The sequence below is a fragment of the Chionomys nivalis genome, chromosome 14 (genome assembly GCF_950005125.1).
Source record: "Chionomys nivalis chromosome 14, mChiNiv1.1, whole genome shotgun sequence".
NCBI classification, from domain to species: Eukaryota; Metazoa; Chordata; class Mammalia; order Rodentia; family Cricetidae; genus Chionomys; species Chionomys nivalis.
In genome coordinates this window covers 32,488,425-32,509,307 of record NC_080099.1, presented here as the reverse complement: position 1 = coordinate 32,509,307, position 20,883 = coordinate 32,488,425, and the positions used below count along the sequence as shown (strand labels likewise).

The 20,883-nt window shown below is 35.3% G+C and overlaps 1 protein-coding gene across 1 annotated transcript in view; it reads left to right on the top strand.

Annotated features, from left to right (window-relative positions):
• The window catches only part of Prr16 (proline rich 16), a 266,413-nt gene extending 256,860 nt beyond the window's left edge, over window positions 1-9,553 (top strand). Inside the window, exon 3 of the transcript XR_009058302.1 lies at window positions 9,502-9,553. The gene's annotated coding sequence lies outside the window, so the exon portion shown is untranslated. The remainder of the gene's footprint in view (window positions 1-9,501) is intronic.
• Window positions 9,554-20,883: the final 11,330 nt, after the last annotated feature.

The window sequence follows — 20,883 nt, the reverse complement described above, 5'->3', positions numbered from 1 at the left end:
TTAATCTTAACTATTCTGATTGGGGTGAGATGAAATTGCAAAGTAGTTTGAATTTGCTTTTCCCTAATTGCTAAATCTGATGAACACTTTTTGAGAAATTATCTGTCTTGAACAGAGTTCTTCTCATTTTTACTAGCTTTTCCAAATTTTGTAGTTTCTTCTGCTATTTGGAAATAATGCTCTTTTTTATTTTTCAATATTTTTCCTTTTATTGAAAATATATTTTCCCCAATATTATATCTTGAATACGGTTTCTGTTCCCTCTCCTCCTCCCAACTCCTCTTCACTTTTCCTCCCATCAATATCTACCGCCTTTCTGTCTCTAATTTGAAAGTAAATTGTGGTTGGCAGCTGGAGAGATGACTCAGAGGTTAAGAGCTCTGGCTGCTCTTCCAGAGGTCCTGAGTTTAATTCCCAGCAACCATATGGTGGCTCCCAACCACCTACAGTAGGATCTGATGCCTTCTTCTGGTATAAAGTTGTACATCCAGATAGAGCACTTAGAGTCATAAAATAAATAGTGAATCTTAAAAAAAGAGAAAAGAAAATAAACAGCCTTCTAATAAGATAATCATAAATGAAAGAAAATAAGATTAAACAAAAACTAACATATTAGAATAGGGTAAAACTAACAAACGAAAGAAACAAAAGAAAAGTAGCCCAAGAAAAGGCACAAGAAACTGACAGGCACTCAGAGACCCACTAATTCTCACACTCAGGAATTTCTTAAAAACACTAAACGGGGGCTGGAGAGATGACTCAGTGGTTAAGAGCATTGCCTGCTCTTCCAAAGGTCCTGAGTTCAATTCCCAGCAACCACATGGTGGCTCACAACCATCTGTAATGATGTCTGGCGCCCTCTTCTGGCCTGCAGACATACACACAGACAGAATATTGTATACATAATAAATAAATAAATATTTTAAAAAAGCCACTAAACTGGAATCTGTAATATATACACAATAAACCTATAGCGTGAAAAGAGAGAAATATATATAAATGTAATAATTATATATATATGTATGTATGTAAAAATATATATCGTTTATTACATGTAATCAATTTAAATAGAATCAATATATAAACCTTGACAAGAAAAAAATAAGACAAGGAACTTCCACAAATACCGCAGAGTTCATTTTTTGTTCCCCTTCCACTCTTCTGGGCATGCGGACCACCCTTATAAAAATGAGACTCGGTTGGAAAAAACTCAATTTTCATTTGCAAGTGATTGTCAATTAGAGATAGCATCTGGATTAGGGATAGGGACGTGTGTCCAGTTCTCATTCAGCTCTAGGACCCCATCTGGTGCAGACCCATGCAAGCCCTGTGAATGCTGCCTCCGTCTCTCTGAGTTCATATGTCCATTGACGGTGGGTACTTAGAAGACATTGTTTATTTTGTGTCCTCAATCCCTCAGGCTCTTACACACTTATGTCTTCCGCAGGGTTCTCTGAGCCCTGAGGTAAAGGGATATTTTGGGGACATTCCATTCAGGACTGAGGGTTTAAAGGTCTCTATCATAGGTCTCTCGGGTATCTTGTTTCGGGTTCAGTGTTAGAAATTCGTTCCATCTCATGACGTGGGCTTAAGTCAAATCAGATATCGGTTGGTTACTCCTACAAGCTTTGGGCCGTGATTGCCATAGCGTGTTTTGCAGACAGGACGCCATTGTGGAGCATAGTGTTTATGGCTAGGTTGGAGTTTCTGTTTCTCCTTGTGTAGCATGCATCATACCAAAGATGCTAGAACATGGGAGAGAAAGCTATGTCCTCAAATCCTGCTATCTGTGTACTAACTGTAAGGGGGAAATTTAAGGATAATGAAGTTTCAGGATCTTACACATTTTATTTCTTCAGAAAATGGCCATCTAACCTGAAAGCCTTAAACATCTCCTTAACTTTATATTTTGGCACTTATTAAATACTCTCAACACACCAAACACTAACACAGAGTTCATTAGCTTGACTTGCTAATGGACAAGGCTTTCTAAGGTAATAACCAACATTGCTTCTGGGAGCAAGAAAGCAAAGTGGCCATCAGAACACCACATGCTATTTAAACAACACCGTTAATTCATAAGAAGAAATTACTTGTGTCAACTAAGAACAGGGTGCTAGAATTAGCAATATAATTTTGTTCAATTTAAAGTAAACATTTTAAGGTGATTTCCTCATAGCCCTGGCTTGTGAAGCATGAAATTAAATGCTTTGTCTAAAGGAAATACTTAATAGAAATATTACAAAAAGAGACCATTTAAAATGATCTTCCTAATTTATTGATGTTTGTGATTCAATATATATTATATATCCACATAATACCCAAAGCAAACAATTTGGGACAAAACAAGAGAGGTGCAAGTAAGGACAAAATATAGAACATAACAAATATTTCAAAAGGAAATAGCATATAATGTATAAAAATTGTATTTAGATTCCTTTATTTCCTTACCTAGAAAGCTCACCATATGCTTTCAAATTGGTGGCACATTCCCTAAGGACTTTTATCATAGAAATGTTTGAAGTAGTCTTCAATCAAGGAGGTTCTGCTCAATTTTCACTACCAAGGGGTTTACATATCTTTATTAATTCTTCCTAAAGGGTTGTATTGAGGCAAGTATTTGAACCTCTTTCTTTTATCAAACTTTCTAATTTCTGTCAAGGTAAAATAATAGAACCAAAGGTACCGTTTTGAAGTACACTGGTGTTATAATTGTATTTTAAAGCTATCTGTTCTATGTTCCTCCTGCAGGTACCCTTTGTACCTAACATTATAAACTTGTACTCAAGACTAGTTGAACAGATGGACTCCATAAACGTAAAAAACAAAAAAGAAGAATAAATCTAGAAGGAGTTAAAGAAGTAAATTTGATCAAATAATTAATGAACTTCTTAATGATTTAATAAAAATAAATTATTAAAATATTAATAACTTAAATTAAAATAAGAAAAACACTCTAGTTTTAAAATAGATAAAACACTTTATAAAAAATTAAAATCACCAAAATTGTATTAAGAAATATTGGAACTAATATATTAACAATTGAATATAAATAGTTAAATTTTCCACTAACTAAAATAAGGCATGAGATGATTCTCTGAGACTTTTTAAATTATTTATACTATTTCACATTGTATTAGAAACATTTAACAATAAAACAATAGTAAAATAGACTATTTTCTAAAAAAGGACAGTTTTCAATATCCATCAACAATATTATTACTAATGATTTAAAAATTAACAAAAAATTTTTAGAAGAAACAAGAAAGAATAATGTAATGGCTATGTATTACAATAATTAGAAATTCACTAGAAATTTTATGATACCGAAAAAATTTACAAAATATGTTTGAAATGTCTAAATTGCAGTGGAAGTTATAAATAAGGATAAATATGACAGAACATTTTATTGATACCTATTAGAAAATAATGCAATTGAAAAGAGAGGTCTAAATAAAAAATCACCATGTCTCTGAAATGACAAATTTTATATAGGTGCTAATTATTTCCTGATTTAGTGTTTTCTGAACATTCACTCTATATAAGTTTGAAATTTGAAGCACATATTGAGAACTAAGTATACTATTAGAGTGGAGCATGCTTCTGAGGATGTGAGGGAATCACCTCATAAGAATAGGTTAGGAAACAAGATACAGCCAAGAGAATCTATAAACTTATGGAAAATATTTTCATATACATATACATATATATATATATGCAGCAAAGTGAATACCATTCATTCAGTGATTTTAATATCATTCCATCTGTTTGTGAAAATACTGTGATTATTAAAAACATAATAAGTTCTCAAGAAGTTTAATCAAGGATTGACAAATGTTTCCTGCAAATATAGAGAGAATTAACATTTAAGTCTTTATTAGTGTTTGCTTATACTTATTTATAATTATATTTATTTACATAATAATGTCCTTTATTTCTACCCTAACTGTGCATCTGTAGTTTTAAAGCCACATGAAGTGGGTGGGAGTAATAGACTTCTAAATTGTATAGCAGATCTGGATTTAATCTTTCTTGACTGGAGTTTCCATACATGGGAAAATAAAGAAACCTGTTTTATAGGGTACTGAACCTGCTAGTAAAGTGTCTAGTGCTTAAGTCTGTTTTGGATGTAATTGGAATCTCATGCTTTTGCACAGATAGTATAAACTCTAGCTCATAATAGGTATTTTGTTTTTGCAGTATTGAATTTAGTGACAATAATGTGCTTTTTAGTTATTTTTAAAGTTCCAGAAAGAACAAGACACACACACGCACACACACATATAATTTTTATATTGATTTTACTGAGCTATCCATTTTCTCTTCTCCCCTCCCTTTCTCTCCCTCCCTCTTCAACACTCTCTGTGGGATTTTTTTTTGCTGTGTAGTATTCCATTGTGTAAATGTACCACATTTTTCTTATCCATTCTTTGGTCGAGGGGCATTTAGGTTGTTTCTAGGTTCTGGCTATAACAAACAATGCTGCTATGAACATTGTTGAGAACATGTTCTATGGTACGATTGAGTATCCTTTGAATGTGTACCCCAAAAGTGGTATGTTGTAATAGGAGTGGCAGGGCTGCGTCCCCGGCACCCGGCCGCCCACATGGCTAGCTTATGCCCTGAAATAATTACACGGAAACTGTATTCTTTTAATCACTGCCTGGCCCATTAGTTTCAGCTTCTTATTGGCTAGCTCTTACATATTGATCTAACCCATTTCTAATCTTCTATGTAGCACCATGAGCTGGCTTACCAGGGAAGATCTTAACCTGTGTCTGTCTGGAGTGGGAGAATCATGGCGACTCACTGACTCGGCTTCTTTCTCCCAGCATTCTCTTCTGTTTACTCCACCCACCTGAGGGTTGGCCTATCAAATGGGCCTAGGCAGTTTCTTTATTAATTAACCAATGAAAGCAACAGATTAATACAAGACCCACCTCCATCATTAATGTAGACAGATTATATAGATATATACAGCTTTAATAAGGAAATAGACTTACAGGACCACAGGTTCCCGCGGAGCACAGCGGAGCAATGAAAAAAAGGGCTGCTGGGCTCACGCCCGGCAGATTTATCCGTAAACATTAGCCCGAGGAGAACACGCCCCCAATGGGTGGGGCTATGTCCCTACAGTGGTATTGCTAGGTCTTGAGGAAGGTTGTTTTCTAATTTTATGAGAAATCACAACACTGATATTCAAAGGGACTGTACCAATTTACACTTCAACCAGTAATGCAGGAGTGTTCCCTTTCCCCCACAACAATCCAGCAGAAGTTGTCATCAGTGTTTTTGATCTTGGCCATTCTTACAGGTGTAAGATGGATTCTCAGAGTTGTTTTGATTTGCATTTCTCTGATGACTAAGGATGTTGAGCATTTCCGTAAGTGTCTTTCAGCCATTTTAGATTCCTCTATTGAGAGTTCTCTGTTTAGGTCTGTACTCCATTTTGGATTATTTGTTCTTTTGATGACCAATTTCTTGAGTTCTTTTAATATTTTAGATATCAATCCTCTGTCTAATGAGAGATGGCTCAGCCATTAAACGCTAGGCTCACAACCAAAAATATAAGAAATTTCTTTTAAGGGAAATGACTTTAGTGTTTTTATCCTTATGTTTTTCTATGAGAGTGGATATATTGCATATTGAACCATAGTTAAGTATATTTTTATATTGTGAATGCATATATCATGCATTTATTTAAATATTTATCAGTTTCAAATGTATTGTATAAAATACAATGATAAAACTTTTTGAATAATTTAATAATTTATATACAATGTAAGGAAAGAAAGTTTAAAAACCATCCCAAAGTCCAGAAAAATATAAATTGTGAAGCATTTCTCTTTAGACAAATCTCTGTGTATTTTGCATTCTCACTTAATTATCTTGCTGTCTCGGCCCTCTTTAAATTGTGCTGTACTTACTGCATGAAAATCATGTAAAGTACTAATTACATAAATTAATTAATTTGACATCTAATGACCTATGGCCTCAGTTATTTAACACAGTTCATAGTTTGCATCTTTTATTTGGATCTGCAAGAGTGGGAAAGATTTAAAGCCCTTGAAATACTTGAACCTGTTTCACCTGAACAGCCAAAAAAAAATCTTAATTGTTTTGAAGCAGAACCTATCTGAGAGAAATGTAGCCCTAAACCCATTGATTTCAAGAATAGGTCAGAAAGCGTGCCCACATGGGCACCTTAGATCACATTCGTTTACCACAGCTTTTGATGGGTACAATTATTTTTTTCATATTTTCAGAGCTTAGCAAATATATTTGACATGTCATCATTTAACATGTCAACGGGCATCATTACATACCTCCATAATTGAAGGAGATATTTAAATATAAGTACAGAGTGAATATTTTAAAATTTTTGTATCTTAAAATTTATAGTAATGGAAGTTTATGACATAGAATTTGAAAACGTAAACAACAATACAGTTTAGATCCTTTCTCCAGGGGGACAAATATATAAGCCTAACAATAGTAAATTGAACATGGCAATATAATGCCTAATAATACCACCAATCCAACAGTGTGGATATCTAACTCTAGAAATAGGACAACAGAAATGTATCCCGTAGTAGCCCAGTCTAGATTCCAATCAGCAAATTCACAATGTGAGTTTGTAGGTTTGGAATTTTATTATTTTATTTTATTGCTTTCAGTTTGTGGCTTTTGAGAACTGAAAAACACACATCAACTTCCTCGAGCTTCTTCCCAAAACAGTAGAAATATGAGTCTCAGAACCATGCTGACTCTTCTCTTCAGTGGGCAGCAACTGAATGAAATACCTCATTAGTGAAAAGAAGACTATTTGCCCTCCTCAGTTTGTCATCGAGAAAACACCTGTGGCTGTAATGATTTCTTAGAGCCTTTAACTGAAGTCTTGGACATTTCTTTGGCTAAAATATACGCAATTATTTATTCCCTCTCCCCCATCCCTTCAATATTGCTGCACCCTTTCCAGCCACTCTCTCCTTAAAGATTCTTCAACATGTCTTATTCCTGTTGCCATATTATTATAGAAGGGCAGCCAGAATTCTGCTAACTCTCCAAACAACATTTGTTCTTTCTTCTTTAAATTCTATATTATGTCAGGTTTGAGGTAAAAGGCCCTGCTTTGTTTCTGTAAAATACCGGAGGCACCAAATATCACCTTCCTTCTGTGACTTTAGCATTATTCTTTCTTTTGTATCAAATATCCTTATTTTCCAACTATTAGCAGTTTTTTATGTTTGTAAATTCTATTCCCACTTTTACCTTTCATTTCACATTTTAGTACAAACCTTACTGAGACTCTTTTTACCTTCAAGTAATTATCTTCTTGGGGGCAGTGTGCACAGAAGATTTTTTTTTACCTATTCATCGTTCTTAAATCAGCATCTGGTGTTAGTGGATGAAAATAAATATTTTGAATGGTCAACGTATGATGAATGGATTGACTAAACTATTTAAGAAATCAATAAAATGAAATTCTAAAAGGTTTTAAACTCTCCTAAATTAAAAACCTATGAAAATATAATGGGAACATTTAATTTGCTTTTTTCAAAATACATGAATTGTATATTCATATTTTTAGAGAAATTCAACTTTGAGCATGTTTCATACTGTTTCAATTTTACAGAAAATCAAAGTACTAATTATTTTAAAACTGTTACTTAAGTATTTTTAACAGCTAATGTTGGTTTTCTTTGTACACATAGAAGCCCAAATTCTCAAATGATACCAAAATGGAACAGATAGATTCCCATGACATTCAGGAGTGTTCTCCTCTCTCAGACAGCTGTCCTCCAGTTTTCAGAAGCAGCTCTGGGATTAAACTGTCTTCTCCGTGCCTTCTGTTGCTTGCATAGGATATCGTTAATGAGGAGCCCGAGCAAAGAGGCAACACACTGTTAGATCATATTCATTGCTTTTTGAAATTTAATCTCCAAGTTGGATGAACAGACTGTTTAGGCTTTTCCTTTTTAGTTTTATGGATTTAAATTTCAAAGGCATTGTTCTAACAGTAGAACAATCTCAAGGAATTATCAACCTAACAGCATAATAAATATCTTGCTAAGGAAGGGCCAACAATTCCATCTTTTGTTTGTGTGTATACACTGGACTACTCAGTACACTCTGGAGCTCCCCTACTCTTCAAAGGAATAATTTTAAAGCAAGGTCTTCTCAGAGGAGTTCAAAGGATCTAAAATACACTTGATTGGGTGGTATCTTACTTTTCTGTTTCTGGGATAAGACATTATTACCAAGGAAAGCTATAGAAGACAGAGCTTATTGGGAGTTTACAGTTACAGAAGATGAGCCGATTACCACTGTGGTGTGTAGCACGGAACAGACAGGCAGACATGGTGCTGGAGCAGTAGCTAACTGCTTACATATTGATCCACAACATAAAACTGAGAGTTAACTGTAAATGGTGTCAAATTTTGAAACCTCAAACTCTCGCTCCCAGTGACACACTTCCTAGAACAAGCCCACACATCCTAATAGGTCCCAAATAGTTCCACCAGCTGGGGACCAAGTATTCAAATACAAGAGCATATGGGGGCCATTCTCATTCAAACCACCGCAGGTGGGAAGGAAGTGAGGTGGAGAAAGGGGATGGGCACACTATATAAATTCTCCAGGAACAAATAATAACATTAATTTTAAAATTAAACTTAAAAATAGTAGCTTACCTCTACTAAAATCAATGAATCAATCATGATACAATTTTAAACACTTTTATCTGGACCTAATGTTGTGAGTATTCTCTATATCATATCTGTGAGAAAAGATCACAGACACTTTCAGATCAAGTAATATTAAATGCTCTGAAGGTAGAGAATTATGCCCATGCTTCATTCATTTTTGCTTTTCCATAAACATATTCATCAACTAAAAATATGGACATAAACTCTTTAAAAATGCTTGTTTTTAAGTACTGTACATACCTGGGAAGAAAGACAAAGTTAGTTCTTAAGCAGTTCTGCTATCCAGGAGCAAATTTTCAGCCAATCTGACGCTGTTTTTAAAGTACATAAATTTCAGTATTTTATATCATCAAGCGTTCCAAAAGTACAATTTTGCTCATTGCTTAAAAAATGTCAGTATCAATGGAAAGAGTTATTTTAATTATTTTGAGGCAATATATTTTAAAAGTTTGTCTTCAATGCCTTTAAGAAGTATATTGAGAATGTGAGATATTTATAAGTGGGTAAAATTGCATGAAGTTAAAGAAAATAAGGATAAGAAATCTTTTGCTTGAAAAATAAGCATTATACTATTAAAACTTGATAATTAAGTTATAAAAATGCTTTTACTCAATAATCTTAAAATACATATAAGATTTAAACAAATGATAATTCAAGGAATTTTAAATTAAAATTACATAGTACATTAAATTAATACATATTTCTAATTTGTAATGAGTCTTTATTAAATTATACTTACTGTTTGAACTGATTTTGAAATGATTGCCTGTCTTTGTTTTCTTCTTTCTAACAGCTTTATCAGGTTGGAAGGAATACCTTTATTTAGAGGCATGTGGATTCATTTCTCTTACGTCAAACTGATCCTTGACTTTTTGAGGCCAGATCTAATTTCAGTGTAACCAGAAGCCTGACCCTGTCAGAGAAGCTAACTTTTCCTTTGGAGCACAAATGACCAATGGGATGATCTGCATAAAATCATCTGCCTCTCGCCTGACAGCCATGCACAGAGCCAGGTGGGCGGAAAATGCCCCAGCCTTAAAATATCTTCACTCCTGATTACCGAGAAGATACAACACCCAGATGAAAATGACTAAGTTTTTAAGAAGCCAACAGATAAACAAAATCAAACAATCTAATTTCACAGTGGAAAATCAATATTCCTAGATATCAATCTGCCCAGAAAAAAAATGCAATTTCATCAATGAAATTATTAAATTTATAAATTAAAGTTATCAATTTAACATTTTAAGAGATGGAAAGTTATGGACAGGAGGTATCTCAAGTGAGAATTACTCCTCATTTCAACAAATTCAGACAAAACCAAAACTGAACCAGCCAGAACATTGCAAGAATGGGATTAGGAGGGATGTTGCAGTTTGCAGACATGAACAGGTCCACAGTATATACACCCACAAAGCCATAAGGGATAGCAGCATTGGCCCCAATTGTTTGAAAAGTTCCAGTGTTACGTCCTCCGCCTCATATTGGTTGAGGAAGTCGCTTTACACTGATTATGTCTCCATGCACTTCTGTTATTTGCACAGTTGCTTCCATTCAGGGTAAGGAAGTGTTCTGGTATTTGCACAGATGATCCCACCAGTTTGGAGACCACATGAAGCAGTTTCTTGAAGGCATCCAAAAAGGATCACTTGAGAATTATCAAGATAATTAGTTCCCCTTTAATTTTCTAATTAACAAATAGTCAGTTACGTACATAAAGAACTGAATTTGTTTCTGAACAAAACTGTAAAATTATAAAGAAAACATTATTGTGGTCAACTGAATGAGAATGAGATCAAAAGGGTTTTATATATATGTGTGTGTCATTAATATTAAAAAGCTGAAACTGTACTAAACAGTGATGTTTAATTCTGTTTGTTCTGTTAATTCAAAAAGTCACTTGTAATTTGTATTTGACATATAACAATTTTATAATCATCTTTATGTTTCCTTGGAAAATGTATCAAACAAACAGCATTTTTTTTCAGTTTATTTTTCTAAATAAATGTGTTGTTTGTAGAAGCTGGGGTTGTTTATTTAATTTAGTTTGTGTTACCTGAATATTTCCTCTTTTGTTTGACTAAGAGACTTTTTGCATAATTCAGAATTAAAGATAGCTTGAGATTTTAAATCAGTTTATAGTATAAAATTATGTCCTGTTCTCTAAAACCCAGGAAGATGATACATTTTTTACACCATCTCTTTCTTGTAAAGGACTATTTAATGTCATTGCAATAATATCAAGAATTACTATTCATACAACAATGTTTCTGGAAAACAAAGTTCAGACCCTATAACAGGAAAGATTTTTCTTGTCCTCTTCCTGGAGAATAAAATTAGATTTAAACACTTAAATCATTAATCATAGTTAATGAACCCTCATTACTCCCCCCCACACACACACACACTTGGAGGTCTGTTTACAACATCCATAATTATACTTAAAATTGACTAGGCAATCAGACTGGAGGAAACATGGATCTCTTAATCAACAAAGGTTTTTTGAATACTCACAAGATGCTCATTCACACTTATGGGTTCTAGGCTAACTAGTACTGGTGAATGCTGCTACCAGCAGTAAGCACTGTGATGTGATATTCAAAACTATTATTTTTAGCAATTAAAAGAACATTCTTGAATTTATTCCTTAACTTTAGTCTGATACAGACATCCTATCATACTGTTCTGTACACAAAAACTGGATGATTTACTATGATCTGCCTTGGTACTTGCAGTATCCTGTAACATAATAAAAAAAATGTTTGCAATGCAACATTTGAACTCCTGAAAATTAAGACATCATACCTGAAACATAATCCCTCTGGAAATCAAATTGCTATTCCCATGGGTTGTTAAACACTAATGTCTGAGTGTCTGGATTCATTCTGGTTCTTTAAAATCACAGTGATGGCTTCAAACTGCAAATTATTGGAAATTACATACAGGAAGTCAGCATTCCCCCATCTAACAGTAAATTTCATCAATAATGAATAGTTGAAATCATGGCTCTTCATTTTGTAAACATGCTCTGCCATTAGCAGCACCGTGTATAATGCGTTCTCTAGAAACTCCTAAAAGATTTGCAAAGATAAGAAATGATCATTTTGCTCTTCAACAGAGCTAGTCTTGTAGGAATTTATAATGTAAACTAGAGTGAGATAGAATGTTGGTGGCCAAACCAGGAGGAGGATGTCTAAAATTCTTTCTTTTTTTCTCTTTGATAGTTTATTTATTTTCTATTCTATTTTACTCATCTATCCATATCTCTTCCTTCGTATTCAAATTTTAAACTTTTCTTCACAGTTTAATTCGTAATAAAATCTATGACACCATCCTCAGTGTTCACTGAGAAGTATTAATAATAGATTTTTTAAAAGCCAAAAATGACCAAATAGGTAATATTCGCCTACTCTTCATGCAGCCTTGCTTTAGGGGCGAGCACATCGAACAGAATTCCCCAGTGTGCTGGACAAAATCCAGCTCTTTGTGGCAAACAACGTGCACATTTGCTGGGTGTTCATTATATGTACTGTATCTTAGGCATGAGAACAAAAAAATGGGAAGAAAAATACAAATATCCTATATTGATAGAACTGAGCATGCTGGAAAGAATTACAACAAATTTTTAGTTAGTGGTTAACAAACAGTATAAAGTTCCTTGATGAAAGTCGATGTTTTGCAAGAACTACATCCCTGAAAAAGAAGTGAAAACTGAGCTGAGATATAAAGGGTGACTGTATGAAGGTAAAACACAAACAATCAGGCACCTGGTCGGGTAAGGCGAAAGAAAACAGCGGTCAGAAGACCTAAAATAAGCTAAGTTCAGTGGAGCACAGGAAACAACAAACAGCGTGAGGAAATCTAGGTGCAGGGAGGCAAACCCTATCTATCTATATTCTCAAATATAGAACAAAGATAAAAATAAAGAACAGAGCATATTATATAAAGACCACAGCAGCTATTATACAAATCCATAAATAATAGCAAGTTGCTGAGACAACAACTGTAGGCAATTTCACCCCTCAGACAAAGAAGACAAATTTCCCTCCCACTACCTCCCCAACCACATGCACAAAGGTTTTACTTGATTGCCAAAACAAGTAGAGCTGAAAGTTATCCAGTAAAGATATCTGGATGAATGCAAGCCACAGACAGGAGACACAAAGGGAAGGAGATGGCAAGCAATTTCATCTAAAGCTTTAGAAATCACTTTGGGAATCCTTTCTTCCTCCAATTATTAATGAAATTATGAAAACTCCTTCAGTAGACATGGATTATAGAGGCATAAAAGCTACAGGCAGACAGTTGATAAACATGTAGAAAAAAACATGTAAAGCCAACCTGTCGTGATCTATGTATGCATAAGGGAATTAAAAAATAATAACTGGTGCTAGTCTGTCAAGATCTGGTGTATAATTCATAAGATTATTAGGAACTGGGCTTCCCCCATGTCTCTGCTCTGATAATCTTAAAATATGAACTCTTAAATTTTTTAATCATTGTACAAAACAGTTCCTAGAGACTGATATTCCACATACATGCTCCAAGACATAGAATGTGATAAATTTATTCTTCCATTTTAGTGAATCTATGTAAAATATTCAGATAGTATTTGACTGTAATGTCATTATTCAAACTAGTTGGACTAGAACTAAGGGTACTAAAGAATACCGTTTGGGGACTGGGCTGTGGTTCAATAGTAGGACACTTGCCTAGCAACTATATTCAATAATTGGCATGGTAAACAATAGGCCTTTGGACACAGAAATGCAATCGATAAACTTCACATTCTGGGCATCAAAGAAGCTGTAATGAAATATGGTCTACTCAAAAATCCAAGCTTCTATATCCCAGCAATACTATGGCAGCCGTTCATCATGATCCGCGGTGTATTGCAACTCTTTGGACATTACATTATGAGGGAAAACATGAGGAATAAAAATTTCAATTGTTTTTTAGCAGAAAAATAATGTAGAGTAGACAGATGGTGTGCATGATAAATCTTGGTGAATTCTTTGGGCCCACCGTATTCTGCCCTGTGATTAAGAAGCAAAGTGTAAGGAAACAGAGACATCTTTGTGACTCCTGTTGTGAACAGTGACTGTGATTCTCATTGCATAGACCTTTGCTCCCTAGCGATGACCAAAGGTGCTGTTGAGGGAAATTTTTAGCTTATGGTCTTTCGACTCCAGCACTATATTCTCACATACCAGTAAATTCAAGGGATTAGTAAATGGCACGTATTCACTTCAGTAAACTGTTTTTATCGGTTGCGATTTCTTTTACCATTTTATTATTTTGTATTTTTTCTTTTCATTTTTATTTCTTTTTTATTGAAAAAAATTTCTGCCTCCTCCCAGCCTCCCATTTCCCTCCCCCTTCTCCCACTCCTCTCCTCCTCCCTCCACTCCTTTCCCCCTCCCTCTCCACTCCTTTCCCTGCACTGTGGAAAGTCCAAGGTCCTCCCCCCTCCATCTAGGTCTAGGAAGGTGAGCATCCAAACTGGCTAGGCTCCCACAAAGCCAGAACATGAAGTAGGATCAAAACCCAGTGCCATTGTCCTTGGCTTCTCATCAGCCCTCATTGTCCGCTGTGTTCAGAGAGTCCGGTTTTATCCCTTGCTTTTTCAGTTCCAGTCCAGGTGGCCTTGGTGAGCTCCCAAAAGATCACTCCCTCTGTCTCAGTGGGTGGGTGCACCCCTTGCGGTCCTGACTTCCTTGCTCATGTTCTCCCTCCTTCTGCTCTTCATTGGGACCTTGGGAGCTCATTCTGGTGCTCCAATGTGGGTCTCTGTCTCTATCTCCATTCATTGCCAGATGAAGGTTCTATGGTGATATGCAAGATGTTCATCAGTATGGCTATAGGATAGGGCCATTTCAGGTTCCCTATCCTCAGTGGCCCAAAGAATTAACTGGGGACATCCCCCTGGGCACCTGGGAGCCTCTCTAGGTTCAAGTCTCTTGCCAACCCTAAGATGGCTCCCTTAATTAAGATATATGCTTCCCTGCTCCCATATTCATCCTTCCTATATCCCTACCATCCCAATTCCCCAAGTTCCCCCCATCCTCCCTTCTCACTTTTTTCTCCCCATCTCCCTTTACCCCCTATCCCACCCCACCCCCAAGATCCCATTTTTTTGCCCAGCAATCTTATCTACTTCCCATATACAGGAGGATAACTATATGTTTTTCTTTGGGTTCACCTTCTTATTTAACTTCTTTAGGATCACAAATTATAGACTCAATGTCCTTTATTTACGGCTAGAAACCAATTATGAGTGAGTACATCCCATGTTGATCTTTTAAGAAGACCTAATACCTATATTCCTTAATGTATTTCACAATATAGAAACAGAAGAGTCATTGCCAAATTCCTTTTGTGAAGCTACAGTTATTCTGATACCAAAACCACACAAAGACTCAACCAAGAAAGAGAATTACAGGCCAATCTCACTCATGAACATTGATGCAAAAAATCTCAATAAAATACTGGCAAACCGAATCCAAGAACACATTAGAAAAATTATCCATTATGATCAAGTAGGCTTCATCCCAGAGATGCAGGGCTGGTTCAACATACGCAAATCTATCAATGTAATCCATCATATAAATAAACTGAAAAAAAAACATATGATCATTTCATTAGATGCTGAAAAAGCATTTGACAAAATTCAATATCCCTTTATGATAAAAGTCTTGGAGAGATTAGGGATACAAGGGTCATACCTAAATATAATAAAAGCTATTTACAGCAAACTGACAGCTAACATCAAATTAAATGGAAAGAAACTCAAAGCCATCCCACTAAAATCAGGAACACGACAAGGCTGTCCACTCTCTCCATACCTCTTCAATATAGTGCTTGAAGTTCCAACAATAGCAATAAGACAACACAAGGGGATCAAGGGGATTTGAATTGGAAAGGAAGAAGTTAAACTTTCATTATTTGCAGATGATATGATAGTGTACATAAGCGACCCCAAAAACTCCACCAAAGAACTCCTACAGCTGATAAATACCTTTAGTAATATGGCAGGATACAAGATCAACTCCAAAAAATCAGTTGCCCTCCTATACACAAAGGATATGGAAGCAGAGAGGGAAATCAGAGAAGCATCACCTTTCACGATAGCCACAAACAGCATAAAATATCTTGGGGTAACTTCTAACCAAGGAAGTGAAAGATCTATTTGACAAGAACTTTAAGGCATTGAAGAAAGAAATTGAAGAGGATACCAGAAAATGGAGGAATCTCCCCTGCTCTTGGATTGGGAGGATCAACATAGTAAAAATGGCAATTCTACCCAAGGCAATTTATAGATTCAATGCAATCCCCATCAAGGTCCCATCAAAATTCTTCACAGATCTGGAGAGGACAATAATCAACTTTATATGGAAAAACAAAAAACCCAGGATAGCCAAAACAATCTTATACAGTAAAGGAACTTCTGGAGGCATTACCATCCCTGACTTCAAACTCTATTACAGAGCTACAGTAATGAAAACAGCATGGTATTGGCATTATTTTGCATTTTTAATGAGTTTATTGATTCAGGGTCTCATTTTGTAACCCTTGGAGACCTGAACTTCCCAGTACAAAGCAAGCTGACCTCAAACTCAGAGAGATCCACCTGTTTCTTTCCCCCTTGGTTCTGGGGGAAAAAGGTATTGCCACTCTGCCTGACATTACCAACTGTGTTTTGTATAGAATGAAGAGAAAGAGAGGCTCAAACTGCCTAATCTTTCGTTTTATCAATAAACACAGTTGAAGATGCATTTTGTGTTTAGTCTCTAGATGCCTTAAGTCACAAGGATTGGGCACCACTAAAGAGAGGCTTGTAGGATGGGAAAAAGATGCAGGCATTCCAGAAGCTTAGACTGAAGAACTGAATACCACACAAAATTTAAGGAAAATCGTAAGCTAGGGATGGGTTTGAGAGGTTAAAGCTGGCTCTCCTGCGCTCAGCCAACTAGTGAGCATTCAGATAGTGAGAGACCCTATCCATAGAAGTGAATGAGGAAGGCACACAATAAGGACTCCAAGGCTCCCAGTAGGGAATGACACCTACTCTCTCTGTCTCTCTCTCTTCATAGCTGTGTATGTGTATGTGTAAGTGTAAGAGAAAGAGTGCATACAACACACACACACACACACTCACACACACTCACATACACACAATCGAGGGAGATTCACAGGGTCCCACAAAATACTCTTGAGAAAGACCTGCACATTTCTAACTATGTTTTCTTTAGTGCTGTGCCAAAGGCAGGTGCCCATAGTCAAATCTAAATGAGTTTGAAATTTATCTGAACTTTGGAGTTGGGAGGTGACAGGGTATAGCTTGCAATCTGGTTTTTCAAAAGAAGGAAGTCCAAAGAACTCAAGATGCTCTCTTACCACAAAAAACAAAAGTATCTTTAAAAGCATAGCCCATTGCTATGGCGAAATCAACCTTCCAGAGCATAGAAACACATACTGTAAAGCTCACTTCAGGGGGACCCCAGTTCTGTATAATATATGTGGTAGGATTTTTAAACATTCCAGAAATATTTATTTTTATGTATTCCAATGTGCAAATTAAAAGCACAATTTGTTAACATGCCATTTTTTCAAATAATTTTTGTTTTTGTAGTTGGATGCAAATAACTGAAATCACCCAAGCCAAGTGCAAAAGTTAATAACAATGCTAACAACACATCAGCATCCCCTCCTTCAGCACTGTGGCTCTCAACCTCCCTAATGCTATGACTCTTTAACACAGTTCCTCATGCTATGGTGACCATAACCATAAAATTATTTCGTTGCTACTTCATAATTGTAACTTTGCTAACAGTTATGAAATGTAATGCAAGTATCTAATATGTGAACCCTGAAGGAGTCATGAAGGTTGATGACAACTGCTTTAGAATCTGAGTAACAGGGAATTGTGCAATATTTTACTATGACCAAAAGAAAAGTTCAAATATTTTCAATGGAAATACCTAGAAATTGATGGAAAGGAACTTGGGGCAGGACAGATGACTCAACATCTAAAAGGACTTGTTCTTGCAGGGGACCAGACTAGATTCCCAGCACCAAGTGGTAGCTCATAATCATTCATAATTCCATTTCCAGAGAATCCAGCATCTTTTTTTCTGACCTCTGCTGTCATCAGGCAGACGTGTGGTGAATAGACATATGTGCAGACAATACACTCCCAGACGCAAATTAAAATAATCTTTTTTCAAAAAGTAAAAATAAAAGATAATAGATTTTTTCTTACTTTAAACATATATGGGGAGGGGTTATGTTCACTTGGTTTTGGGGGCCAGAGTTGTCCAATCTCCCTGGATCTTGGAATTATAGGCATTTGTAAATCATCTGCCACATATACTCCAGTCGTATGGAAAAGCAGAAAGTGCTCTTAACAGCTGGGCCATCTCTCCATCTCCTTTATAAAAATTAATCATTTGAAAATACAACTAACACATATAAAATCAAAGCCTCCATTTATCATCCCTCATATCATCTTCTCTACAGGGAACCATTTCATTCTTTGGACTTTATATAAAGACCAATGGAAGCAGCAATAAATTACTTGTACTTGACTATATAATATACATTGCTTCACATTTATCTTCTTAACTTAAAGACTGTTACGGGCCTAAAAAAAAAGCACCTTTGTAATAAAGTGTTTGTCTAGTTTGCACAGGGCTCTAGGTTGGATGTCTACAGCTGAGAATCATATGCATATAAGAGACTTTTTTTTTTTTTTTTTGGATTTTTTGAGACAGGGTTTCTCTGTAGCTTTTGGTTCCTGTCCTGGAACTAGCTCTTGTAGACCAGGCTGGCCTCGAACTCACAGAGATCCGCCTGTCTCTGCCTCCCGAGTGCTGGGATGAAAGGCGTGCGCCACCACCGCCTGGCTATAAGAGACTTTATTGTTCTGCATTCTTTTTAAGGAATATCAGTTAAAGACTTTAGCTACATGTTTTCTGTTTGCTTGTCTAATTTCAAAATCACATTGCAATATTTTGTTTCTGAGCCTTGCCTAGTTCTTCTTACCATGTAGGTAAAAATCAAATAGCATTGCAAAATTGTCTCCACTTTTGTTTTTTTAATTATCATGGTATCAGGGTAACTTTAGCCTCATAAAAAGAGTTTTGCAATGTCCCTTCTGTTTTTATTATTTGGAACACTTTGAGGAGTATAGGTATTAGCTCTTCTTGGAAGTTCCGATAAAATTCTGCACTAAAACCATCTGGCCCTGGACTTTTTTTTGATTGGGAGGTTTTTGATGATAGCTTCTATTTCCTTGCAATTTATAGGTCTATTTAAATTGCTCACCTGGTCTTGGTTTAATTTTGGTGTATGATCTCTATCTAAAAAAAATTTGTCCATTTCTTTTACATTTTCTAATTTTGTGGAGTACAGGTTTTTGTAGTAAGACCTAATGATTTTCTGAATTTCCTCAATGTTTGTTGTTATGTGCCCCCTTTTTTCTGATTTTGTTAATTTGGATGTTCTCTCTCTGCCTTTTGATTAGTTTGGAAAAGGGTTGGTCTATCTTGTTGATTTTCTCAAAGAACCAGCTCTTTGTTTCATTGATTCTTTGTGTTATTTTCTTTGTTTCTATTTTGTTGATTTCAGCTCTCAATTTCATTATTTCCTGTCTTCTACTCCTCCTGGGTGAGTCTGCTTCTTTTTGTTCTAGAGCTTTCAGGTGTGCTGTTAAGTCACTAGAGAGCTTTCTCTGTTTTCATTATGTGGGCACTTAGTGCTATGAACTTTCCTCTTAGCACCGCTTCCATAATGTCCCATAGCTTTGAAAAAAGAAAAAAGAAAAAGAGAAAAAACGAAATATGTGCCTTTCTTACTATGTCTTTCTTATTGCCATTTTTAAGTCCTCATTATACTCTTTTAGAGTTTAATTACTTAAACCTCAGTTAGGAATTGAGGTACTTATTTTCCCCTTTCAATTTATCCCATATGGCTTCTTGGTGTAGATTTATCATGCAGGACATGCATTCAGTAGGGAAGCAGAGTTCAGTTCCTTCTTCAAAATTACATGTGACCATTGTTACAGCATTTACAAATGGTCCAGATTTGAATATATTTCAGTTATTTTGTAGTAATAAAATGCTATATGAAAAATCTTTCTTATGAGAATTCTACTTCCAACTTGGAAATAAATTTAAAAACCAAAAAGGCCTATGTCAGAGATTAGCATAAGACTTCCCCCAATAAATATGGATACATAAATCATGATTTCCTCAAAGTTCATATTTAGGCATTAGTTTAGGAAACATGAGGAAGGATGACAATTATGCTAATAGTTTAAATAACAAGACATGTTCTTTAAATATACTTATTGGCCTTTAGAAATTACCATGTTTTCAAATAACACTTGCTTGTGATTTCAGCTAATGATAAGTCTTATTTTTAAAGAAGCTATTAAAATTCTCTGTCCCTAGGATGAAATCATGCATTTTAAAGCAGACAGTTGGTCAATTAGGCTGTAAAATGTAAGCTGTGTTTTTCCATGTGAAAGTTTACAACCACTGTGGTTTGGCCACAAAATTGTCTCCTTTAGAAAGCAACATAATAATTAATAGAGCACAGACAGGAATTTCTGTTCAAAGAAGAATATCATGATTGGGCAATCATGATAAGGAAAACAATGTCACAAGTCTCAGATTACATGTTTACAATATAAAGTCTCACAAATAGTGATTATATATTTACGTATCAAAATTATATTATCACAATTAAATAACACATGCTTAAGTAATTAAAATCCTTTCTCTCAGACATAAATCTACCTTAACCTTCATCAAATTGAAAGGAGTCTACACGGACCTCATTAGCAGATTGCTACTTGTCAGTAAGCCAAGAGGAGTGCTTGTAATCCATAATCCATAGCTTTTTCTTTTAGGTTCTGTGATGTAAACTGGACACTCATATGCTTCCTGAATAAGCTCATATTAAAAAAATTAGAATAGATATATTGTTAGTGATTGTTTTTTAGTGGTGGCAGCTTTGCTATATTTTGTTTTGTTTTTAGAGAACTCTTCACTGATTTCTACAGAAGCAGCACCAGTTTATAATCCAGCATTGAGTAGGGATTCTTCCTCCACCATATCCTCACCATCATTTATTGCCATTTGTTACTTGATAATAACTATTTGGACCTGGG